The 21,993-nt window shown below is 40.7% G+C and overlaps 1 protein-coding gene across 2 annotated transcripts in view; it reads left to right on the forward strand.

Moving 5' to 3' along the window:
• The window catches only part of NCALD (neurocalcin delta), a 386,963-nt gene that overhangs the window by 109,793 nt on the left and 255,177 nt on the right, over positions 1–21,993 (forward strand). For both annotated transcript variants that reach the window (XM_082722759.1, XM_082722760.1), the window contains exon 2: positions 8,349–8,401. The gene's annotated coding sequence lies outside the window, so the exon portion shown is untranslated. The remainder of the gene's footprint in view (positions 1–8,348; positions 8,402–21,993) is intronic.

Consider the following 21,993-nt stretch of genomic DNA (forward strand, 5'->3'; position numbering starts at 1 on the left):
GAAACTTATCACATCCCTCCTCTTTTGGTAACTGCTTTTCCTTTAACTCAAGTGCTGTGTTTTTGGTTTTCATCTTCTTGAGCTTGGACAATTCTGAACATTTTAACTCTTATTTCTGCTTCTGCGGCTTTCAGGCAGCAGGACTCCTGGGAAAATTTGACAGAAGTAGAACTTGACCCAGCAGACAAAAACAGAACCACCTACAAGAGAGAATAAAGGTGGCTTTAAGAAGCTTATAATATCAGTGTCTGTGGCAATTTTCTTTTGGTTTATATCATTCATGTGTGTAGACTGGCTAACATGGGTTTACACTTAAGGGTGTTCTTATTGTAGAAGACTGTTCAGTAGAAGATCTATCTGATTTTCTGGCCATAAGTCTTTAGCTTGACATTCAAGGCCCTCCACATCCTTATTACTGTCCCTCTCAAAAACCCTCAGTGACTCTCTGTTGCCTGGTGGACTGAGTACACACTTTCCACTGTGGTTTCAATTTACCTCTCCAGGCTTATTGCCTGTCTTTCCTATGGACATCTCTTCAGATCAGCTACATTAGGTTCCTTCCATTTCTCTGGTATACCCTCATGCTTTCCTACTTTGCTCACACCATTCTTTCCATCTGGAATGACCTTCCCTTCCATTTCTATGTACAGAAATACAATGATTATTTTAATACCAATTTAAAATGCTGCTTCTTCATGAATTTCTGATTCCTCTGAAGGAACTACTTTATCCCTGCCTTTGAACTCCCAAGCAATTTGTGGATGGCAGTTGCTTTGTGTTATTTTGTTTTATGGTTAAATTAATATTGCTATTGCCATCATTTATGTATTTGTCTCATATACCTACTCATGGAAGATAAATAGGATGACCATATATCCACATATTCCTGAGACAGTTCCAGTTTTCCTGGGACAGTCCTAGCACCCTGCCTGGTTAGCATCCCTTTTCACTCTCCAAAGAATCTTCACTTGAATAATAAATTAAGTAGTCACTCTTAGAATAAGTACCTGAAGGATTAGGGCTTCATTCATACCCATGTTAAATCTCCCATCATTTATGAGGAGGGGCTGTAGAAGGGCAAAGAAGTTCACAGAAATGAGGGTGCCTGGGTAGCTCAGTTGGTTAAGTGACTGCCTTTGGCTCAGGTTATAATCCTGGAGTCCCAGGACTGAGTCCCCCTCAGGCTCCCTGCTCAGCAGGGAGTCTGCTTCTCCCTCTGACCCTCCCCCCTCTCATGTTCTCTCATTCTCTCTCACACATAAATTAAAAAAAAAAAAAGGAATTTCACAGAAATGAGACTGCCTTGTGCTGGGTCCATTGTGCTGAAGCCCTCAGGAAATGCTGAAGAGATTAGTTTGATCCCTCCCAGGCCTGTCCTCCTACTGGCACTGCCCAGATGCTATTACTCTTCCATCAGAAGGCTGGGTTCTCTGAGGGGTTAATGAACAATTCCTTTCTGTATGAAGGGCTGTGGGCATTGTTCCCTCTTAGGTCAATGCATTTAGAGCTTCAAAAGAGAATATTCAGTGCACACGTACAAGGGACTTTATTTCCTTACTTATTACTTATTTATTTTTCATTCTTTTTTATTTTTAAAATTAACCTACAGAAGAGTTGACAGAACAGTACATAGTCACAATTTTTCATTTCACTCTGTGTGCTTTCTCTCTCTTGCTTGTTCCATAGATACACACACTAGATTAGGTTTGTGTTTAAGCAAGATTGATCTATAAATGTCCACACTCTTTTCCTGACCCCCTTGAATATAGGTTAAGAACATCATGATACTCCACTCTTAGACACTTTCACATGCTTCTCCTGAGAATAGGGACGTTATTCTACGTAACTGCAGTGTCACGATTATACCCAAGACAATTAACAGTAATTCCAAAATTACCTAATATACAGCTTATATTGAAATGTTTTTAAGCAGGATTTGGATCCAGAAGCCATTTGATCCATTGTGTCTCTTCTACCTCTTTTCGTCTTGCAGTCTCTCTGCCTCTGTGCGCGTGTGTACGTATGTGTGTGTAAGCAACAGTTAACATACTGTTAACATGCAATATTTGAAATTCTACTCCTTCTCTTCCTCAGAGAATTTTGATTTTCCCTACTCAGTTTCTTCTTTCTCTCCAGTTCTCTAAAGATATTTGCATCTTTGCCAAGACTGCTCCTTGCTTTTTATAATTGAGTGATGAAGAATCTGAGATGAGTTAATGGGCTGGGGTCAAGGAGAGGTGGGAGGAAAGGTAGGTGGTTTGGAAGTTGGCCCTAAGCCTTTAGAAAGGCCAGGGATCCTCCTTATAGCCCACCCAACCCAGTAGCTTGAAGCTATGGACGCTTGGAGAGGAATGGGAGGAACTTTTGCAAAGTAAGTGAAGCTGGCAGTACTGTGAATTGTTGAAACAATATTTTTATGTGCTAGGCACTGTGGTAGCCCCTGGGAATAAATTTTGGACTTGATCATCTCTACTTCACAGTGGTAAGAACTGTGATAATAAACATAACCATCAGCTATGATTAAGTGCAATAAGGGAAAAAAATAGTAGCCTACAAAGTATGTAGCAGAAGAACAAGATTTTCTTTTAGGAGGTCAGGGAAGGCCTCTCAGAGAGAGTCACATTGAACTTGAAACCCAAAGAATGAGTTCAAGTTAGGCAAGTGTAGAGTAGTTAGAAAAGGATATACTGCATGTGGCAAATGGCTGCCCGGAGGAGGGAAGCAGAGCCTCCAGAGGGCTGGTGCAACTGGGGCTGAGCAGTGCAGAAGGAGGGTAGTGTCAAGTGAAGGGAGAGGCAGGGGACAGACTGCCTTGGCCCAGGGAGGAGTTTCCATCTTGAAAAAACTGGAGTTGTTAGATGGACCCTTTTGGAAGTGGGATGGGGAGGGGTTGGTTGGTTAAAGAACACAGAGACCTGGATATCACTCAGTGGAAAACTGTAAACAGTGTGACAAGGCTGAAACATGGGGTATGAGGAGGGACACCATGTTGAAATTTAAATTCTTCCTATTAGGTAACCCATTAAAGAGTGAGTATGATTAGGGGAATGACATATTGAATATGTATTTGGAAAAGAAATGTCAAGGATGGATGAATCAGTTGAAGTCATTGAAGGCTAAAAGACCTTGAAACTGTCCAGTAGGTGGGGATTAAGGCTTGACCTAGGCAGTGGCAATAAGGATAGAGAATAGGGGACCAAGATGCTCATCAGGCACAATCTATAGAATTTGGTTATTGATGAGAGGAGGAGTGTTAAATAATGTTCAGGTTCCTGGCTTGTGTGGTAAGTGGAAAGGGATAGCAAGAGGGGAAGTTTGGGGCAATAGAGGATGAGTTATATTTATCCCTGATAAGTGCTAGTGCTTATGGGAGATCAGCCTATTGTTACCTAAGTAACTGATTAGTTAGTGTCTTCTGACACTGATGAAATTCTCCCTGAATATTTCTGATGTATTAACATGGTATTTATTGAGAGAGTTGGAAGCATGCAAACTACTTATAAAGGAGAACTTGCAGTTTACAACCGACAGATTGCTTAATTCCAAATAGCTCATGACAGACTTATTTTTTTGTATTTGAGAGATATTTGACTTTGTCACCGTTTTGAAAAATATGTTATTTTTGGTATGTTTCGATGGTGGGTTTTCAAAAACAGTTAAATATTACCACTAAGCTTGCTGCGTTTTGTTTTCTTCCCATTCAGCTTCCCATTAAATATACAAGTATAACATCTGGCACTCTTCTTTTTAAGGACTCTGGAAAAAGAGCTGCAAGGATTAGACTTAGCACTTGACAAATCATCCAACTGTAATATTTTCATCTAGAATTCAGCCTGAAGCTGACTGAAATGGCCATGTCAGGACCAGCGCTGTGTAATGTCACAGAGGAGCCACTTAGGAGAATTCCTAATATGGTCGGGGCATTCTTGAGACGCATGGAATGGCCCATTCGTGTGGTATCCAGGATGGGAACGCGGCTATAACATGTCGAGTGACAGGATCCATAGAACGTTTCTTTTCTGTTATTTGTCAGACTACAGCCCCACTGGCTGATAATGGCAGTTCTTTCTTCTTTCTTGGCTTCATTTTTCGATAGCAAATCCTTGGACTCTGAACTGGAAAGTTCCTTTCCTGCTTGAAAGTCATATATTCTTAGAGTTGGAAGGGACCTCAATAACTATCTTAATCTGAACCGTGGCATTTTTGCACATGAGAAAAATGAGACACAGAGAGGTTAAAGAATTTGGCCGTAGCCATCCAGATAATTGTTGAACTCTCCAGCCCTCCTAGACTCCCCCTTCCAAATGGGCAGAATGGCAGCCTCCCTCTTCTTTTCAGTTTTTTTGCCAGAAGTTAGTGTTTTTTCACATTATGAAGCCACTTGGAAATAACCTATCTCCTTTGAAAGGAGAAACGACGTTTTACTCAGCAACTTATTTTTGTTTTTTTCCCCCAAATGGGTTTTCATTCGAACCCAGTGTGACTCCCTTCTCTTCTGAGAGAGCTTTCACAGCACTGTGGGACATCTCTCTAATGGCCGGTGCTGCCCCGCTGGATGTCTGCGGAACAGTTACAGCAAAAACCCCATGGGCTTTGAGCACAGTATTGCCTCCAAGTTCAGGAAAGGAGAGTTGCTAGAAACTGGTTGGCCCCTTTGTGTGAGCCCTTGGAACAGATGATACTAGGAACTTCTCCAGAAGCAACTGTTTATCAAAATGAAATTTTTGAAAAGATCCTTGATTCTTGAAATTAAATATCTCACACAAGTGTCCTAGGACTGAGCACCCTTGAGACTCCTGAGGCCCATAGGCTTTGCTGCCACTGGAGGGCGGGCATGGGGTAGGCGAGGTGGTCCCTGGAGCAGGGCCCAGACAGGGAACGCCTGGGAGACTTGAAAATGAGTTTGAGGGAGAAGAGGGAAACTTGCTGTTTACTGTCTCAGCTTGTGGGGAAAGAATTTGGGAGCCTTGCACTTGTGAAACGTAATGTGCGCTCAGTCCTTTCTCTCTACATGTTCCCCCAACAAAATAATCATCTGGGTGTGGGGTTGGGCGGGGCGCACGTGGGAGCAGGTGCTAAGCCTTGCTCTGGCTTTGTTGTCTCTGTTCTGAGACTAAGTGCTGGGTTTCAAAAGCCAAAACCTTTTTCTCTGCTCCTGCCTGAGCATCTCTTCTGTGAGGTGGTGGACACCATAGGATCCTCCTTCTGGAAAAGGGGAGGTTCTCAGGGGATAAGACAAGGAGGGGGAAACATCAATTACTAGCTCAAAGCAGAATCCTGCCACCTTTGTAAGAGCTCAGTTAAAGGCAAAGAGGGACTGCTTAAGTGCGATGTTCTCAACCTGAGCTGTCTCCAAGAGCAACAAATGAGTGCTGTTAGCTGAGCTAAGCACACAGAATGATGAGAAAATGCATCCTCGTGGATTATCCTCAAATCCTTGGAGTAAACAGAGGTTTTTTTTTTCTTGCTACAGCAGAGCTTAAATCTGTATCCAGAGTCATAGAATATTGGAATTTTATGGGAACTCAGAGATGTTGTGTGCTGGGTCTTCCCTGTCTTTCCAGATCTAGTCTTCCCCCTCTTCCACATTGTTCCGAGCCCTGGGACCATAATTTCCAAGGATCACAATCGATGGGTTTATCTGGCCTGTGGCTTCTTCCTGGATTTGGCCACTGGAAGGTACCCGCTTCACCATTCCTTGGCAGTTTCCTTAACCCTGTCCATGCCTTGTAAATAATCCCCTTCATTAAAACTCCTATTTAAGTTGTAATCTCTTTCTTTCTGGGACCCTGAATATAACTGTTTTATAGATGAGGAAACTGATGCACAGAGAGGCCTACTGGCTTTTCCAGTGGTATCTCTTTTCTGCTCCTTTTCTCTGCAATGGTTGAGCATTCATAAATTGAGACTCCAGGACCCTGGAATGCTGGACTGCAGATGAAGGAATTATAGTCTGCTCTACTCTAATGTGATGGCACATTTCTAGGAATTTTCCTCTTACTTAAAAATGATGTTCTTAAAAATGGTATTTTTATGTGGTATTTTCAGATAATGGAATAGTATTCAGCCTTAAAAAAGAAGGAAATCCTGTCATTTGCAACAGCATGGATGAACCAGCCAGTCCTTCATGATTCCACTTGTAAGAAGTGTCTAAAATATTCACACTCATAGAGCAGAAGGTAGAGTGATGTCTGCCAGGGGCTCAAGGAGGGGGAAAAGGAAAGTTGCTATTCAATGAATGTAAGTTTCAGTTACAAGTTCTAGAGATCTGCTGTACCACATTGTGCCTATAGTTAACAACACTGTATTATACAGCTAAAAGTCCAAGTGGGTAGATGTCTCTCTTGTATTTTTTAATCATACACAGAATAAGAAGCAAAAAAAAAAAAAAAAAAAAAAGAAGAAGAAGAAGAAGAAGAAGAGGTATTTTAATATGTTAAAAAGTCATTAGAGAGAAGATATACCTTGGGGAGGACTCTGTCCGTAAGGGTGCGGCTGGACTAGTGGAAAGTCAGGAAATGCCTTCTTGCTCCAAGGGCCTGGCTGGAGGAGGGGGGTTAAATTTATCCCTCCCTCTTTAGGCCAGTGCCTTGAGCACTCTTCTCTTTACTTCAGTGTGTGACCGCTCAAAATTTCTGGTCATACTTTTGATTGTGTGTGTGTGTGTGTGTGTGTGTGCATGTGCATAAAAGAGAGAGAGAGAAAGAATTTACATTCTTCCTTTTAAGAACTTTCCTGAGTTCTCTGAAGAGTCTTTTTTAACTTCTCATATTTCATTGATTCTCAAGTTTTATCTTTCTCACATTTTGGTACCCTGATACCAGAATGTGCCTACAACCAGAAGCATCTATTGTTGCAGCCAGTCGGGTGGTGGTTGTGCTGTAGCTGCATTGCCTGGGCATGTGTGAACTTGGCAGTTCCAGTAGCGTGACAACAACTGAAACCCTATTGCTTCAGTCAGCAATCCATTTGATGACCATCTTAGAAAGGAATGTAAGTCCCAGGTGTTGACTGCAATCTTCTGCCATCTATTAGTAAGATTTTCTTGCCAGCGCTTGTGGATAAGTATCAGAAGCTTAGAAAAAAATCCCTAATACAATCCTTGAGCACTCTTTTAGGATGTGCTGCATTACTAAAGCTCTTAGTGGCAGAGAGGACAATATTATGTGGGAAAATGCACTCCCTGGATATTGTGTCAAATATGAGTCAAAGAATGGCTTCTGAATGTGAATACCCAAACCAAAGTAAACTTGCATCCCTAACCAATTTATTCCACTCACTTTTTCATGTTTTCCTCTTTTAAGGATATGTTAAACCCAGGCTTTGCATAAGTCCAGTAGGGCTCTTTCAGTAAGTATGAAACAAAAGTCCTAAATTGTAGTGTATCACAGTTTAATGTGCAGCTGATTTTCTTCCTTCCTTATTGTTATATAAAACAGCATTTTCTCTTACCATCAGAGAATCTTAACAATTAATGATATGTGGTAGGAAAGTAGGAAGTCTGTTAAATGAGCAGCATGAATCAAAAGATGAGTTAGAAAGCTAAGAAGTGAGGAATGGGTTTGGAAATTCTTTTACTGTATAAATATTTATTAAGTTTTACTGTGAGACCAGGGCTGGGTGAGGCATAAGGATATAGCTGTGAACAAAGCAATCATGATCCCTGGGCTCCCAGGGAAGACAAGGTCTACTGAATTATGAGTTGCATGCATGATGTTACAGAAAAGTGCTAGCTTCTTTGGAAGTATAAAGAGAGGAACTTAAGATGGTCGAGGGGAGCAGATGGCTGACTGAGGAAGTGACACTTGAGTGGAGAATGGAAGGACAAGTAGGAAATAATCAAGTGGAGGTGAGTGGGAGGGGGAGATAATTTTGGCAGAGGGAGAGAACATTGTGTATGAAAGCAGCAAAGTGGCAAGGAAGGAGAAGCTGAAGGAGGTATAGGGTAACTGGAGCACGGACAGTGTTCTGGAGATGAGAAACAAAGCTAGAGATGTAGGTGGGACTTAGATGATGAAAGTCTCTATAGGACATGACAAGAAGGTTGCCCAAGTATAAGAGGAAGTTATGGAAGGGGTTTCAGGAGGAGTGTAGTCTGTGTCCTCAAACTTTGGAATTGCCATTCTGGCTGCCAAATGGAAGGCTGTAGGACAAGAGCAGATGACAAGAGCGTGGTAGTAGCCATCCTCACTTGATTCCAGGGAAGGAAATTGGGGTGGGCAGAAGTAATCAAATGATGTGGGGGAATCCTGGAGTAAGCAATAGTTCCCATCACTGGTTGCATTCCTCAGATATTATATCCTTAGTTCCTGATAATCTAACACAATAACTTTCTTTGTTTTTGACAGAGTGACTTCTTCTGACTTGAGCCTACAGCGTGCTTTGAGAAATCTGCCACCAGGTAAATATAGAACAAGAGCTTTCAGATTTATAAGCCACACTTCTCTCCCAAGACTCCCTAAGACCTAAATTCAACATCTTATTTAATCCTTGGAATAGCCCTATGAGTCAGGTGTTGCCTTATTTCCATCTTGTACATGAGGAAGTAGAGGCACAGAGAGGTCTGGCAATTTTATCAACATGCACAAAGGTGCTTAGGGCAGCATAAATTATAGTAGCTGAATGAAACAAAAAGGAGAGAATCTAAACATCCAACAGTAGTTAAATTGTATCAAATCAATGAGGGTACATCATTTTTGATGGTAGTACTTTACCAATATTCTTTATCAGATTAAGAAATTTCTTTCCTACTCCTGGTTTGTTAAAAGTAAATTAGGTCACCTGTACATTGAATTTTATTGAATGTTTTTCTAATCTACTGAAGTGATCAAGTGATTTTTATCCTTTGATAAAAATTTTGTTCATGGTAATTTAGCCCCCCTCTTCCATTAATTGATTTTCTAATGTTAAGCTATCTTGCATTGCTAATGATACATACCCTTTCTGTACTCAGTGAGATGTAGTTTGCTAAACTATGTCCTGAGATTGGCTAAAATTTTCCTGTCTAGTATTTTCACTATCAGGAATGGTTTTCAAAATACTAGAATTCCTGGCTACTTGGATGTGTGATGAAACTTGACACCAAAACAGTTTGGGTGTGGTGTTTTCCTTGAGGGAAGAATTTTCACCTACTGCTTTGATTTCTGACTTATTTAGATTTTCTATTTCTTCTTGAGTCAGTTTTGTTAAGTTATGGTTTTGGCTACATACACACATTTCTTTTGGCTTTGTTTGCAGGAGGGGAATTTCTGGGTCTTGGAGTAGGTATATGTTCAGCGTTAGCAGACTCTATCAAAGAATTTTTCAAAATGGTTGCATTGATTTAAAACTTTACATGCCAGTCAGGAATATGTGATGGTTCTGGTTTTCCATATTTTCCCAATACAAGGTTTTTTCTGTTTTTGTTAGTTTGATTGGTTGCTTTTTATTTAAGCTCTACTGGTGAGTGTATAGTATCATATTGTAGTTTTAATTTGTATTTCCCTATAGACCAGTAAAGTGAAGTACATTTTCATATGTTAATTGACTGTCCATATATCTTGTTTTATTTCAAATCTTAAAAAAAATTGAGGTGATTACTCTGTTTTTTTTTAATTGAGTTGTCTTATTGAATTATCTTTTTTTAAAAATTGTAGACATTTTTAATAATATGTACTCTGGATTTGAGCTTTTGCTAGGATTATATGTGTTGTAAATATCTCCTCTTTTTCCTGGGGTTTATCTTTCACTCTCTTTTTAATGAACAGAAATTCCTTTAAAATGGTACAAAGTATTTGTTTTTTTGTTTTTTGTTTTCCTTTGTGGTTGGCACTATTGTGTCCTATTTAAGAAACCTTGGCCTTATTCAAAGATCAGAAAGATATTTTCTATTTCCTTCTGAAAGCTATATCATTCTACTTTTATATTATGATCTGTAATATATCTGAAATTGATTCCATTGTGTATCATGTGAAGTAGAGGGTCAAGATTAATTTTTTCCATGTGGATACACACTTGACCAAGTACCATCCTTTGGCTGAAGTACTATTTATCTATTTATTTATTTTGGTTAGGCTTCCTGAAGAATAATTAATACATGGTAAAATTCGCTCTGTTGAAGTTTATGGTTTGATAAGTTTCAACAAATGTATACAGTCATGTAACCACCACCACAGCCACCACCACGGTCTTCTACACCTGGAAGAGTGTTGTTCATAGAAGATCTACTTTCCCTACTTGCTGCCCTGACAATTACTGATCTGATTTCTGTCCCAGAATTTTTCTTTTTTCATAATATGTAAATGAAGTCATAGAGTATATAGACTTCCATTTCAGACTTCTTTCACTTTGCATAGGATTTTGAGATTCATACCTGTTTTTGCCTGTAGTTCATTCTTTTTTATTGCTGAGTGGAATTCCACTGTGTGGATGTATGGATGTACCACAATGTGTTTATCCATTCACCAATTGATGAACACTTGGGTTATTTATAGTTTTTGGCTATCTGACTAAAGCTACTGTGATCATTAGTTAATGGGTCTTTGTATAGATTTATGTTTTCACTTTTCTTGGTTAAGTTACTAGCAGTCAGATTATTGGGTCATAAGGTAAGTATGGCAATTGTATGTTTAGTATTATTTGAGAACAATCCCTCTGGCTGTTTCTTTCTTTCTTTTTTTTTTTTTTTTAAAGATTTTATTTATTTATTTGACAGAGAGAGAGATCACAAGTAGGCAGAGAGAGGGGCAGAGAGAAAGGGAAGCAGGCTCCCTGCCTAGCAGAGAGCCCGATGAGGGGCTCGATCCCAGGACCCTGGGATCGTGACCTGAGCCGAAGGCAGAGGCTTTAACCCACTGAGCCACCCAGGTCCTCCCCTCTGGCTGTTTCAAAGTGACTGTGTCATTTTGCATTCCAGTCAGCAATATATTAATGTGTTACTTGCTCCACAGCCTCCCAGTACTTGGTATTAATCAGTCTTTGTAATTTTAGGAATTTGAGTTGGTATACCGTGGTACCTCATTGTAGCTTTCATTCTCATTTCCCTTATATGTTAAGTACCTTTTCATTTGTTTCTTTACCATCTGTATATCTTCTTTGGTGAAGTGTCTGTTCAAATCATTCACCCATTTTTAAACTTATATTACCTATCTTTCTGTTACAGATCTTTAATCGAATATATTGGGGATACCAGCTCTTTATCAAATATGTGTTTGCAAATACCTTTACCCAATCTCTGGCTTTTTTTTTTCCATATTCTTAAAAGTGTCATTAAAAGGGCAGAATTTTTAATTTTCATTTAATTTCATAAGTTCAACTTATCAATTTTTTTCTTTTATGAGTATCAGTTTTGTGTCCTAAGAAATCCTTCCTAAAACCAGGACTACAAATAGGTACTTTTTTTTGGTAGAAATTATATAGTTTTAAATGTTGTATTTAGTTATATATTTTGAGGTAATTTTTGTATCTGGTGTGAGGTAAAAGTCACAGTTCACTTTTTTATATGGACGTCTAGGTTTTCCAGCACTATGTGTTTAAAAAGGCTATAGTTTGTCCTCTTTAATTACCTTGGCACTCTTTCTTTCTCTCCTCCAGTGCTCTAATTAAGTGCATATCAGACTATATGATATTGCTCTATAGCTCTCGGATACTTAAAAAAAATTCTAATTTCTATTTAGATAATTTCTATTGATCAATCTGAAAGTTTACTGATTCTTTAAATGTGTCCTATCAAATGAAATTTTTACTTCTGATAGGCATTTTTTATTTCTAGAATTTCTCTTTATTTCCTATAGTTTCCATGTCTCTCCTGATTTTTTCTGTCTTTTCTTGCATTTATTCTTCTTTTCCATGAGTACCTTTTACATATTAATCATAGCTATATTAAACTCTCAGTCTGAGTGTTCCAAAATCTGAATCATCTCTGTCTAGTTGCTCTGTCTTGGCGGTGGGTTGATTTTCCTCAGTTTTAAAAATATGTCATAATTTTGGTTGAATGTTGGACATTGCTTTTAGAAAAGCAGTAAATAATATTGCTATCCAGAAATGGCACACTTCTTCTTTTGTCAGGTGATCGATGTGAGGGGTCATGTTAATCTTGTTAGCAGATGACAAGATCAGTAAGTAGTTAATAGGGAGTTAGTAGGGTGGGACTGGGCTCCCGGCTGCTGGAGTTACCCTCAGCCCATCAGACGCCAGCATTCTTCAGTGGTAGCCCGTAGTTACCTTGTGCTTAGTGTGGCCGGTGTGCCAGAGGGTCTTTCTCACTGTCACACTCTATCCTCAGCTTTCAGCAGACTGGCCACACCTGCTCCACTGAAGGGATCTCTTTCCATGTTGGTGCTCATCTAGAAGTAGACCATTCTTGCCCTGTGTTCAGCGTAATGCAGCGACTGTGGTGGTGGAGTTGTCCGTTTTTCTGGTCCAGCCTCAGTCTCGGGCAGGCCTTGTGTGTCTACACCTCGGGACCTGGTCTTTGTCCCTGTTCCTTCTCCTCTTCCTGGCGGTCTATCTCTGCCTTGTGTCTGCGGGTATCTTGGGGAGAGAGACTTTCCTGCCCCTCCCTGGTGGGGGGTGTAGGTAGCGGACCTCTTCTTCATGTCATTACTGGACTCTGGGTCTGAGAGTTTGTTGTCTTTCCATCAGGGCAGATAGCTTTTGCTTCTGCCCTTCTCAAGAATCAGTGGATCTTTGCTTGAGTCTAGGGAGTGGGATGGTTTTCTGCTCTTCTCCCAGTGGAGAAGAGCTTAATGTGGAATAGAATTGTGGGAAGTGGATGGATTTCTGGCCTGTGTCCTTCTAAAGGATCACTCTTCGGTCCCTAACAGTCCTTCTCAGGAGTAGCACTGGAAACCTATGGGGAAAGAAGCTGAAGAGAGGCTCTCGGGGATTCTATACTGTCATGCTAGTACACACTAGCCCCGTAGGATTCATCAATATGGTGGCTGTTTTCTTCTTCCCTGCTTTTATGGTGGTCACTCCTTCCTATGATACTCTGTCAAAGGTCACAGTCTGGGTGTCCCATCTGCCTTGGAGATCCATGCTGTTCCCTAAATTAGTTCACCTGGTTGTCTTGTGACCTTAGCTCTCTGACCGGCTCAGGGAAAGTCATGCTTCTGTTGATAGACAGCTTTTTCTGTGGCTTTGTGTATCTTCAGTGGATGCAGAACGATGTTGTAGCTTTTTAAGAGTCTCTGGTCTTAAAGGGAGATTTGGGTTGTAAATCAAAATGCCAGTCCAAAATGGATGAAAGTCGAATCAAAAGAAGGCAATAAAACCACAATCCAAAACTTAATGGGAAAACTGAGAGGCTTTAAATTTTCTTCTTCTCTTGGGTTGGCATTCTTCTTTTTTCTTTCTCAGGAAGTAACTGCCTACGGGGGCAGGAACTGCACAATAGAATAGCTTGATTGTGGCCTCTCCCTGCCCTCGTTGCCTTCATGAGAAGGAGAGGAGAAAGGGAGGCCCGGGAAAAGAAAACAAGAAAGAGATTGCAAGCAGGCACTGCGGAGGTTTGTGGTGTCTCAGAAAAGGGGTGTGAAGCACAGTGTCCTGAAGAAGACCAGATGGCCACGGCACTTAGGAGTGCAATGTCGTGATTCCAGATGCGTCTTGATTCCCCAGCATGCCAGGCACAGTCATGTCGACTTACGGCTTGGATATGTTTAACCCTCTGTATCCTCGCTACTCCAGGGGTGGTCTGGGGACCAGCGGCAGCAGCAGCAGCCCCTGAGAACCGGTTAGAAATGCGGAGTGCACATCCCATTCAGACCCGATGAATCAGAAACTACATTTTAACAAGATTCGGAGGGCTTCTTATGCCCTTGGATCTTTGAGAAGTGGTGTTTTACAAAATCGCTGTTTCTTTTCCCTTTTAGCCAACTGTGCTTTTAATAATGAGATTAAAATCCTTCGAAGTCAAAATATTGTGAAGGTAATCCTACCTTAAGAATAAACTGGGACATAGTGCATAAAAAAAAGGCATTTAAATGAATTTTCTAATTAAGTTACTGAATTTAATTGAACAATGATCATTGATATGTGTGCTTAAAATCTTATTTTCAAAAGCTTTCTTGAGCTTTGGTTCCTAGCCCTCAAAAACCTTGACTTTTTCTTGTAGCAAGGATTTTTCTGTTGCTTCTTCTTATAAAGGTATTTCTTAGACCTATGAAGCTGGCTTCATAGGGGCACTTTGGCCTTCCTCTCTTCAGTTTAAGAAAGAAGTTCCTGAGGGATCCGAAGTGGCACGTGCACCTGAATGTTTATAGCAGCAATGTCTATAATAGCCAAACTATGGAAAGAACCTAGATGTCCATCAACAGATGAATGGATAAAGAAGATGTGGTATATATACACAATGGAATACTATGCAGCCATCAAAAGAAATGAAATCTTGCCATTTGTGACAATGTGGATGGAACTAGAGGGTATCATGCTTAGCAAAATAAGTCAATCGGAGAAAGACAACTATCATATGATCTCCCTGATATGAGGAAGTGGAGATGCAACATGGGGGGTTAAGGGGGTAGGAGAAGAATAAATGAAACAAGATGGGATTGGGAGGGAGACAAACCATAAGTGACTCTTAATCTCACAAAACAAACTGAGGGTTGCTGGGGGGAGGGGGATTGGGAGAGGGGGGTGGGGTTATGGACATTGGGGAGGGTATGTGCTGGGGTGAGTGCTGTGAAGTGTGTAAGCCTGGCGATTCACAGACGTGTACCCCGGGGATAAAAATATATTATATGTTTATAAAAAATAAAAATAAAAAATAAATTAAAAAAAAAAAAAGAAAGGAAGTAGTTCCTGCATAAAGCCTCTATTGATGCTTCAAAACCTGGCCTGAAGGGTTCCAGCAAGGACCCATCCCTCTGTGAAGGTCCTTGCCAAGAGCCCTCAGCTTTCAAATCTTCCCAACTTTGAGTACCTTGTGATGAAATGATGGGAATATGCTGCCAGAATTCTGATTTTCTTTATTTTTCCTCAACTTTCTATAAAAGTTAATTTTATACTTATCCCAATTCTTAAGTTGTCCTCTTTCCTTTGATACCATAAAAAAGCCAGCCATGATCGCTAGAATATAGTGCCTGCTTTCCTTCTCCCTTTCCTTGTCTTTCCATGTCTCTGACATGAAGTCAGAGAGTTCTGGTGATATTGTTACATTGCTTTAACATATTTTTTTCAATGTGGGACCATCATGTGTGTGTTCTCAGCATGTCAACAGAGAAAGGCACAAGGCCAACCCAGGCAAAGAGTAGTCTCAGTTGCCCGAGGCCACTAAATTCTGCTTTAATGTCAATGGTTACCCTTAGCTGCAAGGGAGTCTGGGAAATGGATCTTTGGAGTTGGGCACATTGCTGCTGGGTTTGCTATGGGTGGGGAACTGAATGCAGACTCCAGACAGTGAGTTAAACATCGTCGGCTTTATTCCCAGGGATGCTGGATTGGATAAGGAGCTTAAATTATGGTCACGGCCAGCTGTTATCAGACCTCCTATTACTTTTGCTGCTGAAATAGTCATTCATGGGAAAGAAAAATAAATACTGCTAAGGCCAGAAGTAGAAGGGAGGGTGCCCAGACCTCCAGGTCCTTTCCCTCAGTCTCGGCCCCTTGAGAAGTCACTTCCTGGAGGAGGGGTGAAGGGATAAATCAAAGGGAAGCTGTCATCTTCCAGTAGTTTTAAGAAGACAAAGGGTTTGGTCTTTTGTGCCCTGGGGAGGAGAGCATGGTGTTCCTCCTGATAATTGTTATATACATATGTGTGTGTTACACACACACATACACACACACACACACTCTCTCTCTCTCTCTCTCAGTATAATTCCGTAGAATGATGCTGTTGTGTTATATTTGTTTCTTTATATACATTTCTCAACTCCTGCTGTTAATGACCTTGTAGTATAGTTAATCATTGGCTATGGGAGCTGAGAAAAGGGAGAGTTTGCACGTGCTGAAGTTGTGAATTCCTCACAAAGGAGGTGCAGACAAACTGTGTATACGTTGTAAAGACTGGGTAGCATTGTCCCAGGTAGAGAAGGGCGAGTCGTGGCGAATGCAGCATGGGCTGTAGCCAGCAGACTTCCAAGCTCCTTTGGAAGCCCCCATAGGATTCTTCCTAGGGTCCCCTCCACCGCCACATAGCAGCCCACCAACCAACCAACAAGCTGCTACTATTCCCCTCACCGACTGGTATGCAGCAGCCTTATCATCTTTGACTCCTGCTCTCAGGCCGATTTGGAAACCCACAACAAGCCCAGCTCCCTACACAAGGCTCAGCTTAGGCTTGTGAGCTGACAGCTAATTGTCGCTGCTGATTACTTTTGCTGACAGTGCTTTGTGTCTATTTTGGTTTTTCTCGAGCATTCCTTAATTAGAGGAAATGACATCGCGTGCTGTCCACTAAGTCTCTTGTTGGATATTATTATATTTGTTAAGAGAATCAGGCAATAATTTGTTAAGAGAATCAGAATATCCTGCAAGCTGGGTATGAGGGTCGTGGCCTGCGGTGCAGTTGGCTTGGCAAAGCAGTGACCCCCTACCCAACTGAGTCAGCTTTGCCACTGGTGTTAGGGGAGAACATTTTACATTTACATTTACATTGGGCTCAAGTACACAAGGCTCTTTGGGGCCTCATGTTCCTGTAGCAATGTCACACGGAAGCTTAATGCCTACAGTGGCTCTTGCTCTGGATGGCATCCTGGCTCTCTTCTCCCTGCAATAAGCTAGTTCGGGATTCCTTTAATATTTACCTTTCTGGTTGACCTGGAAAGATGCTTCCATTTTTTTCCCTGGAGAAATACAGATATGACCAAGGATGGCTCCTATTTGGTGAAGTTTTAGAGGTGGTTTCCATGTAGTATGAGAGCGGTAGTAAGTGAGATCTTACTACATTGCTTTAATTAGCAAGAAGAATGCACTTATGTTAGAAACGATTCTGAATTCATAAAATAAGTTTGAAGAGCTTTATAACTTTTCGCAGACTGAAATCCACAGAATAACTTTTACCAGCTGTTTTTTAAGTATGACTACCTTCTAAAGCTACCTTACTGAATGCTTTATTTTGGAATAGCTGTGTTTTTTTTTTTTTTTTTTTCACATAAACCATGTGTGAAAGTTTAAAAAAAAATCAGTTTGTCTGTCTAATGAGTATGGACTGTATTTTTTTTCCCCTAAGTTTTTGGTTTTGGTATTAACCGCTTTACAATAAGGATTATTAGGTCTGGTAGGGTGCCTTCAGATTTTCCAAAACAGCATGAGACATACCTCCTTCCCTCAAAGAACTTACCTTCTAATTGGGAAACTAACATTCTTCAGTAGTCCTTTCTGCATGGCTTCCTCAAACAATGTATGTGATTATGTGGTTTTTCTCTAGGAGTGTTGAGTGTTGGAGCAGAGAACACAGAATACAGGATGAATCCAGGGTTAAAAAGAAAAGAGGACAAACATACTGAGGGTTCTATAGAGAGATCATAAGCATCAGATTATTCCCAGAAGAAAAGGAGCCCAAGGGGTGTGTGTAGGTGGAGAGGTGTGGGAAGGATCATGAAGGTGGAGGAAGTAATTAATGGACATGGTGGGTGGATGGAAGGACTCCATGAGGTCATCAAAGACATGGAGAGTATTAAGGGGTGGGAGAGATAGAGCAAAATGCTACCTATTTCCTGCAAGTCTGTCTTATCTCTTCAACCAAAGGGTAAAACGGAGCCAGGCCTGGTATTTCTTTTATGTCTCTTTTAGCTCTTGGTTCATTCTGATGCTCTAGCATGTGCTTCCTAGATATTTCCTGAAGAAATTCAGCTCACTCATGGGTTTTGTGAAGATCAGTTGGGGTCAGTGATCAAATTTCTTTCACACATGTGGAAATGATTGAAGTGCTCATTGGTTTATGTCTCTGGTGAGCCCCAAAGTGATTCCTGGTCTAATCTGAGGGAATGAGCACTCACACGTGTGCTACAGTGAGGAAGTCTCTGTCATCTGATATTTGTTCATTCCTGTTGGGGGAAGGGAAAGCATCACCAGGGAGACAGTCTAGGTAGACTTCAGAGTCCCACGTGCCAGATGTGATTTCTCCTCACCGGTAGAGCCAAAAATGCTGTTTCTTTATAGAAGCCAATAGTTTTCATTTTCCTTTTCATGATTTTTCCGGCTAAGTGAATTTGAAGTCCCACAGGAACAACCTCAGCTTCTTTCTGATCTTCTTACTGTCCCCCCTGCTCAATATTTAACTACTTCTTCAGTTTCTATTTAGCCGAAGTCATCCGCATGAAAGACTTCCACACCTGAAGTCACAGCAAAAGCTAGAGAATAAAATTCCAATTTGGAATAAAAGCTAAAACTTTACAAGATAGTCCTATATACTCTTGTATATTTTATAATGAACTTGCTGCTGCCTGGGCGCCATGCCCACTGTGAGTTCTTTGCAATGGTGTCCCCCAGGCACTAGGTACCCGCATGCTGGTCCAGCGCTGGGATGCAGCAGAGGCTCGTGGCCATATGTGCACCTGCTGTGGTGTGTCAGATGTCCAGTTCAAACACACCAGCAGTGTCTGTAATGCAGATTTTCCTAGGTAGCATTGTAAGGTTCCTTAACCTGTACCTCAGACGCTACAGACTTGATCAGAATCATGCGGTTACCATGGTATCCAGAGAGCCCTTAGAAGCTCATCGACTTCTCCAGGCAGAGAAAAAGATGGTAAACTGCTCCAGTGGAACACTTTCTACCTTAGAAGCTGAGAATAGACACTATATTTATCAGCAACAGCAAATCTGATTTTCAAAATTTCTCTCAAGCATAATCTTTGATATCTGCTGAAAACTGCTCACAGGTTATATGTGCTCGCACTGACTTTAGCAGATTTTCTTTCGTCGCTGATCTGGAAGCTTCTTTTTGAGTAAAATAGAAATGTGAATGGCTCTGGCTGAGAAACCCCTTTCAATTTTAGAGAAGCGTCAAAGTAACTGAGCCCTCCTGTTTGTTCAGGGAGAGTGAAGCAAAAATGGGTCTACCATGAATAGAATGGCAGGCCTGTTTTCTCCACAGAAGACTTCTCTCCTCTGATACAGTTCTTTGATGTTAATCTAATTCTCACTAATCACTAACTCCAAAGCAACAGAGTTTAGATCTTTGAAAGGATTGCTTTTTATGAAATCTTATTGTCTGAAATATCTGGTTAATGGAAAGGCCACAGGACCACTATCTTTTTGCCTTAGAGTTAGTGGACAGGGACTGTTTAAGTCATTAGTTTGCATTGCTTGACATTTTTTGTAACACTTTGCAATATTCAGAGCCCATATACATCTGTTGTTATTTCAGCTATGTAACAACCCAATAAAGGCAAAGAGAGATTTTTAAAAAAATTTTTTATTTTTTTATAAACATATATTATTTGCCCCAGGGGTACAGGTCTGTGAATTGCCAGGTTTACACACTTCAGAGCAGAGAGAGATTTTTTAAAAATTCCCATCTTTTTTCTTTTCTTTCTTTTTTTTTTTTTGAATGAGGTGATTGAAAGTGAGAAAGAGTATGTCTCCTTTAAAATCAGTTCTTCCTGTTCCCAAGTCAGATTCCATTTGCCCTGTCATAGTGGGCGAAGCATGAGGATGGGAAGGGAGAACCCATGGCTTGTTTGGAACTTAACTGTTTAATCATTTGTCCCCCTGATCTGACTTCAAGCTACCTGAAGGTGGAAATTATTTTATTCATTGTTAAATTTCCAGGGCCTGGAATAGTGCCTGGCTCGATTAACATTTTTGCAAATGAACAAATAATAATAACATAATTAACATTTTCACCTCTACCTGTCCCCTTCTTACAAACTCCAATGGCGTAGAAAATGTTGAATATAAGAATTACAGGTATCTAAAATAAATAGTGATGTGGATGAGTGGGGAAGTCCATGAATGTAATGGGTGAAGAATATTGAACTGAGTTGTAGAAAAACACAGAAGATGCTGTAGTTATAGGCCCTGCCTTGAAGAGCTTGAAATCAGCGTGGAGAAGCCCACCATGGAAAAGATGAAGAAGACCACTCACGGTCTGTTTGGGAGGCTCTGCCCTCTTGGCAACTCGGTTGAGAGAAATAGAAAGGACACACATTGCAAAAAAACCTTGATCTCAGAGGGAGGAGGAAGTGGAAGAACTCCACTGTCACTTTCTTTGTTTGGTTCTATAATTACCTGTACCTTTTCAAGTGTTTTTATGCCAGAAACTAAATGCAGAGATTGGTCGAGGGATGAATCATTCTAATTAACTAGGATAGAAGGTGAACTTTGACAAAGCTTCAATTGGCTCTTTTCTTTAAATAGCCAAGTAATTATGCTGTAATTTAGCATCAGCAAACAATTCTTTCCATCCTATCTCAACCAGAACTAATAGCTTCCAAGTTCTTTAGGGGTGGTTCTTTCCAAGTTTCAGTCCTCAAACCACCTGCTAAAGTACCTGCTACTGAAATTGTGATTCAGAGGTCTGGTGCAGGGTCTGGGAATCTGCTTTATTTTTTTCCCCCTTTTCAATAAACATGTTCTTTTGGAATAATTTTATAATCATAGAAAAGTTGCCAAGATAGTACAGAAATTTCTTTTATTTCCTTCATCTAGCTTCCCCTAATGTTAACTTCTTAAGTAACCAGAATATATTTGTCATAATTAAGAAATTAATACCAGCAATAATACTAAGGTACAGACTTTATTCCAATTTTACCAGCTTTTACACTAACATCCTTTTCCTCTTCAGTCTAGGACATTCCATCCCATGTTCCATTTTGTCGTCCTACCTCCTTTGTTTCCTTCGATCTGTGATGGTTTCCCAACTTCTCCTCAGATCTTCATTTTTAATCCTGGGGCTCAGAAGCATGTGGTGGGGATGGGTAGGGGAGAGTAGGGAATGTACCTACCTCCCCCTGCCTGAGGAAACCTTGTGCTTTTCCTTCCAAGTCATGCTCCTGTTGGTCAGGGACCCAGCAGGAAACAGAAGGCACACACTGCAGGACTCTGAAGAGAATTGGGCAAAAGTACTATTTACAGAGGTATAGACAGAGTGAAAGGAGCACATAGGGATATTAAGACAATCAGGAATGCTTAGTAATGAGAAGCTTCTACTGGTCTTTGGGATGGGGCCAAGAAGAGCAGGGCCTGCTCAGGTGGAGCAGTGGTCAGGGTATGCAGTGGAGAGCCGGCTACTGCCAGAACGGTGGGACTCCAATGTACAGAGGACATGGAGCAGGGACATCCGGGTCTTTCTCACCTCTGCCCTGGTCTCTTGCTTGTATCTCCCATTGACAGAACTCCACAAGGAACCAGAAGGCAGGGAATGGGCAACATTGTTCTTGGGCACAGAGGAGGGATGATGGGTGGAGAGTGGGTTTGGAGAATGGATTTAGAGAGAGGTGTAAAGCAAAATGTGTAAAGCAAAATGTGTAATGCTGATATTAATTTCTTAATTAGAGATGGCCTGATTAGTTCACTGTGCCTGAGTTAAAATATCTGCTCTGCTTATTAATCCATAGTTCTTATGTCATTAGGAACCCATAGCTTAATCAAAAAAAAAAAAAAAGAGGATCCAATAAAAACATTACATTTGGTCTTGGAAACTGTATAATTTATCGGCTTATTGCAAATTCAACAAATACCCCTTTGCTGGGTTAATGAGATAAAGAGAATGGCAGTCTCCAGCTAAATAAAGGAATATCCAGACTGAAGAAAAAGAAGTGCCATCTGAGATATAGTCTTAGAACAGATAATAGATTTTGAGTGCCATACACCACCTTGTACGATTTGGATAAAACAGTGCTTTAAATTTTTTTTCTATTTTGTTAATTGACCCTAGTGTTTGAAAGGCATTGAAAGGTGAATTCTGGGCACCCAAGAAAAAAATTCAGACAATGTTCTTTTTCTAATTGCAAAAGAACAGGAATGGAATAAAAGCTCATCTTTTTCAAGCATCCATGTAACTTATGGAGAATCTCTAGTCTTCCAAACTGGCTTTCCTGGGATTTGTCCAGTGGGAATATTTTGATAGTG

Source organism: Mustela nivalis, assembly GCF_964662115.1.
Source record: "Mustela nivalis genome assembly, chromosome: 2".
Lineage (NCBI taxonomy): Eukaryota > Metazoa > Chordata > Mammalia > Carnivora > Mustelidae > Mustela > Mustela nivalis.